The sequence below is a fragment of the Saccopteryx bilineata genome, chromosome 2 (assembly GCF_036850765.1).
Source record: "Saccopteryx bilineata isolate mSacBil1 chromosome 2, mSacBil1_pri_phased_curated, whole genome shotgun sequence".
In the NCBI taxonomy this organism is placed as follows: domain Eukaryota; kingdom Metazoa; phylum Chordata; class Mammalia; order Chiroptera; family Emballonuridae; genus Saccopteryx; species Saccopteryx bilineata.
The window spans coordinates 346,623,241-346,628,754 of NC_089491.1; the positions used below are offsets into that span (position 1 = coordinate 346,623,241).

Genomic DNA, 5,514 nt, shown 5'->3' on the forward strand with positions numbered 1-5,514 from the left:
GGGACCCAAACAAATACTTGTCCATGCACGTTCTTGGCAACACTATTCACAGCTGCCAAAAGGTGAAACAATCTAAGTGTCTGTCAACAGATGAATGATATAAACGGCATAAGGTCTGTCTGTACAGTGGAATATTACTCAGCCATGAAAAGGAATAAAGCACTGACACACATCAGAACACGGATGAACCTTGAAAACATGCTAAGTGAAAGAAGCCAGACACGAAAGGTCCTGTATTGTATGATGCCATTAACGAGGCAAGTCCGTAGGGACAGATGGTTGGGGGGGATGTGGAGAGGCACAGGGCTGAAGAGCAGGTGCTGAACGGGGACAGGGTTTCCTTCTGAGCATGATGGAAATGCTTTATAACTAGATAGAGGTGGTGGCGGCACAACGTGGTGGATGTACTCCATGGCACTGAATTGTTCACTTAAAATGGCTTATTTTATGTTATGTGCATGTCACCTCGGTAAAAAAAAAAAAAATACATTTTTTTTTAAGTACGTAAAAGCGGGAGGGATAAAGCAGGAATGTCACAGACCACCCTGGCAACAGCACTCTGAGCATCCACGGGTTCAGGGTAGGAGCTTGAAAACTAGACTCCATCAGCCCAGTGCACTGTTTCAACGCAACCTGTTGAAAAGAGCATCATGAGACGAAATCAGAATTCAAAATAAGTCATGAAGCTTCCCATCAATCACACTCAGCCCCCTCAAACTCAGGACTGTTTTCAGCATGGCTCCAGAGTGCTCTGGGGAAACGCTGAGTGTAATAAACCCTTTCCTGACGCTCCCGGTCTGGGACGCACATTGACCTGTCAGAATCCACTCCTCCTGGCGTTTCCTCCTGGTGAGGTGGGCACGTGTCCTGCTTGAAAAGAGAGTCACTCGACTGTGTCTGCAGCTAGCCGGGACCTACCTGCCCCTCGGAGTTCCTGCTGTCCACCAGGTGGGGGAACATGTGTGGGCCAAGATATCTTGGCATGTTCTATAACCTGCACTGTCCCTTCTTGTGCCTGGCATTGTCAGGCCACCGCCGGGGCTTCCTGCTGGCAGCTCCGCCCCTCCCCAGTCCACTTCATCACGTGGCCTGTGCTCTCCTTTCTGACTCAGCACCTTTGAACTGACCCGTGGTAACTCCCTGCTGACTTGGGCTTGGCACCTATTCTCATAAATACCCTTATGAGAAGCCTGGGTCTAGCCTATACCTGGCCTTTGACCACAGGTACATCAGATGTCATACTGGTTTCTCCAGTGTCACCCCAAAGCGCCACTTGGAAAACACCATGGTGAGTATAAAGGTAGAGGATATCTGTGTCAGGTTGCAGTGGAGGTGTTTGACCACTGCTTTATTCTGTGACCCTACAGGTGTATTCATTTGCATAGGCTGCCATAACAAAGTTCCACAGACTGGGCCGTTTACTCACAGAAATTCTGGAGTCTGGGAGTCTGGGAGTCTGAGATAAAGGTGTCCGCAGGGTTCCTTTCTTCTGATAATGGGACAGCCACTCATGCACTGTAATTACATGCAGTGCATGTAAATGCAGATTTGTTTTGAGTTCTCAATGAGCATTATTCTCTCTGTGGAGGGGGGACAGGTCATCTTCTGAAAAGGAATGAATAGTGTGGGCTGGAGTCTTCAGAGTTCACCTACAGAAATGTGGCTGGGAATACCGAGAGCCAGCTCATCCTCATTCAGCTGCGTTCCCTCCTAAGGATGTTTGAGCTCCAAAAACCACCGCCTTTTGGTTGAAACAGACCCTGCCATGAACAGTTTCCCCAAGTGCTAGGTTTCGGCACCCTTCCTGTCCCCCATGTTACAACCTAACCAGAGCTAAGACAGAGTCTGGCTCAAGTATCTGTCGATGGGTCTACCAGAGACTGTTGTACCATTCTTGAAACTTTTCTGGAGGCTTAAATTTTTTCAAAATCAGAATGCAATAAATAATTCAAGAAGCTGCCCAAATCCTTTTCTAGCCAGAATCAGGTCGGCATATCGTTGCCCCTGAAGGGGACCCCGACGCCTCTCAAGGACAGGGAAGATGTTCCTTGGAACAGTTGGGTGCAAAACCCACCTCACTTAGCCTTAGACCAGTGGTTCTCAACCTTTCTAATGCCGTGACCCCGCAATACAGTTCTTCATGTTGCGGTTACCCCAAACCAAAAAATAATTTTGGTGGCTACTTCATAGCTATAATTTTGCTACAGTTATGATTTGGAATGTAAATATCTGATATGCAATACGTATTTTCCGATGGCTTTAGGCGACCCCGCCGGGGTCGCGACCCACAGGTTGAGAACCGCTGCCCTAGACCACCCCCGTGCAGAAACAGATGCTGGAGATGCCGGGAAAGAGAAGCCTACTTGTGGAACGGGGTGAGACCCCAGCTGCCTTCTGGGCTGCCCCTCGTACACAAGCTCGCCATCTGCTTGCTCTGTCGCGTGACTTCCCCATGCCACCGGCGCCATATCATTGACTTCTGCTCTAGTTGAACGCGTCAGTTGGAGCTTCATGGTCGGAGTAATGTGGCATCAGTTTAATCTCTGTTTGGAGTTGCCCGCATCCTCCTTGCCCACATTCTCACCTCTGTTGTTCAGGCTGTGGTTCAATCTGCTGGCTGCTCGTGCACCTTACTGCTGACCTCTTGTCCTGCCTCACCTGGACTTGTCCTTTGGCCCTGGAGCGGACTTGGCTCCTGACTGCCGTCTGGCCCTGACCTGCTGCCCCTCTTGAACCTTCAGATTTCTGTCTGCCTGATTTCAGCCACTCCCTCTAACCATACACACATTCCTGATATTACTTAAACCGCTGGCCACGGCGCTAGGTATTTCCTTGGGTTTGGTGTATGTCCTGCCTCTCTCTCGTTTTCTAGACTTGGCACCCACATATTGTCCAGCCCTGGCTAGCTCACTGAAGCCATCAGATGTGCTTGTAATATGCGCTAGGCTTTTCGACACACTCAGTATTTCTAGGCTCAGTTCTGAATCACTCCACTTGACCTTTATCTTGCACCTGGTTCTGCTTACATCCCCTGCAGCCAACACGTCTCCCATTTCTGTCCTTGCCCCAACAGACTTAATGTGTTCCATTCTTTCCCTAGTAATGATCTCCAGACTTCCCTCCTGCAAACCCAGTTCCCAGCTTGGCCGAACCCCCTGCCCTAGATTTAACTTATTCCCAGAACCGTCTTTGGTAGCATATTGATGAAGCTCACTCCAGCTCCATTCCCACAAGGGAATGAAATAAGGACATTTAACCTAAAACTATTGGATTAAGTTATAAGAATGTCAGCTATCTCTGTTCTTAAATTTAAACAAATTCCCGCCCTAAAAAGATCAAAGATTCAAAAGTAGAAAGAAAAACAGAGAAAAGAAAGAGAAGACAGGGAGAAAGGGGAGAGAGAAATAGAGAAGCTATAAAAGTAGTAGAAGAAAACTTAGCATTTTTTTTAAACAACTTTGGAATGGAGAAGGCCTTTCTAACTGTGACACAAAAGCAAGACATCATCAAATAAAATATTTATAAATTCATCTTTATAAAAAAAATAAAACATTTTAGTCTAAAAAAAAATAAGCAACATCAGAGCACAAGAAATTGAGAAACAAAACATTTCCTACCATATTAGAGACCAAGGGCTGAGCTCACTCATATAGAAAGAGCCGCTACAAGATAATTTTCTAAGAATCAACTCCATTAAAGAATTGGCAAAGTATGGGCATGGACAGTTTACAGAAATGAAATGCAAATGGCTTTAAAACATAAAAAAGAAGATATTCTGCCACACTCACGAAATACAAATGCCCATTAAAACGACACTGAATCATGGCCTTTCACCTGTTAGTTTGGCGGAATCTGAGTTTGGTACGGCTCTGGCGCTGAGGCCTCTAGTGTCAGTGGAAGTAGAAATGGAAGAACCCCTGTGGAGAACAATCAGCAGTATCTATCGGAATTATAAATGCACGTCCATTGACTTCCAGCAGTTCCACTCCTAGGAACTTTATAGATATTCTCACCTTAGCATGAAATAATGAGGAATGAGGACATTTATTCCAACATTGTTTATCGTGAAACACTCAGAATGTGTTCCATATTTAATTAAGCATGTTAAAAGGTTTTTTTTTATTATTATTATTTTGTTGTGGTAAAAACATTAAATGAGCTCTACCCTCTTAAATTTTTTTTTAAGTGTCCAGTATACTATTGCTAACTGTAGGAAGACTCCGTATTTTGAAATAATGAAGGAAATAAATTGTTAGGAAGACTCCAAAGAAAGGACCTGAGAGTCAAGCCTCAAAACTTTTCAGTTGTATGACTCTGGCCCTGCGTCTGGGTCTGCAGGTTTTAGCTGTTTTTTCTGGGGGGGGGGGGGGGGGGGTAAGTGCATTCCTTGTAAAAGCCAGAGGGTTGTCTGCACTAGGTAGTCAATATCTCTCAAACCTGTGCCCCTTGACAAGCAAGCTCGCTCCTGTGACCACGCCAACCTCTCCGGGTTGACTGCTCCCGCGAGCGGCTGGTTTATTGACAGATGGTGGAGGGAACATACAGCCAGACGGGAGAGAAATCGAATCAGTGAAAAAGAAGACTGAACCCTCTCTCCACACAGATTCCTTTTCGTTTCTAGTAAACGTGATTCAGAATTTTTCTAATAAACACCCCATAAAATAAAATATTTACAGCAACTGTGCTGTCTAAAAGGGCTTTAAAAAAATACCCAAACGGCCTACTACTAGAATGAAAAACATTTTAAAGGCATTTTGTAAAAGGTAGCCATCTCAATCTGTATAGCAATGGAGGGGAAAAAAAAAAAAAAAAGGACAACACAGTTCTAACAGCCTTCATCTCCCTAAGTGGCTTTTTCTTTTTCTTTTTTCTTTTAGTACACAATTTATTTGAAAGCTTTATTTAAACCTGAATTGAGTGGATCGGTGTGGAAAGGTAAATCAATACCAATCAGATTAAAGATAACTAAAAAGAAACGGCGTGACCTATATATTCATAGCCTTCTAAGAAGAACCGGTTGTCTTTTTTGCTCCGTGCTTGAGAAAGAAGGCGCTGGAAGTTGGTAACTGTCCAATGGCCTGTCGGAAGTCACTTCTTCTAGGTGGTTATTTGGAGGCAGGCTGGTGCCATCAGCACATGTCTGCCATGGACACATGACTCGTCACACGCCCACGGCATCCCATAGGTCCAGACTCCAGACCCTGAACGACCTTCACCTGCTCTGGGTTGGAGGGGGTTACTGATTTGTTGTAACTCTTCCTTTCATTTCTCACCTGGAGACAAAAAACAAACAAACAGCCAATAACAACAACAACATATTTGGAAAGAGACATCTTAAGTCATGAACTATTGAGTCTCAGCCTGTTGAGGAAGATCAAGTGAAGAAGTTATCAAGCAGCAGCGTGAAGAGGCTTTTCCTGGGCAGTTTGCCGACTTTGTTTTACAAAATGCATTTTCCGGATGCTTGCCTTTTAAGAAACATCTGTGCTAAATACCATCTTAATCAATTACCAC

The 5,514-nt window shown here is 45.0% G+C and overlaps 1 long non-coding RNA gene across 3 annotated transcripts; it reads left to right on the forward strand.

The window, feature by feature from the left end:
• The first annotated feature begins 1,212 nt into the window (after nucleotides 1–1,212).
• LOC136326504 (uncharacterized) lies at nucleotides 1,213–5,297 on the forward strand. Of its 3 annotated transcripts, none has more exons than XR_010729464.1 (3): nucleotides 1,213–1,288; nucleotides 2,264–2,824; nucleotides 4,878–5,297. It is a non-coding gene; the product is annotated as an uncharacterized lncRNA (long non-coding RNA). The 3 variants fall into 3 exon arrangements; XR_010729465.1 differs by having other exon boundaries at nucleotides 2,264–2,375; XR_010729463.1 differs by lacking the exon at nucleotides 4,878–5,297 and having other exon boundaries at nucleotides 2,264–3,891.
• The last annotated feature ends 217 nt before the right edge of the window (nucleotides 5,298–5,514 follow it).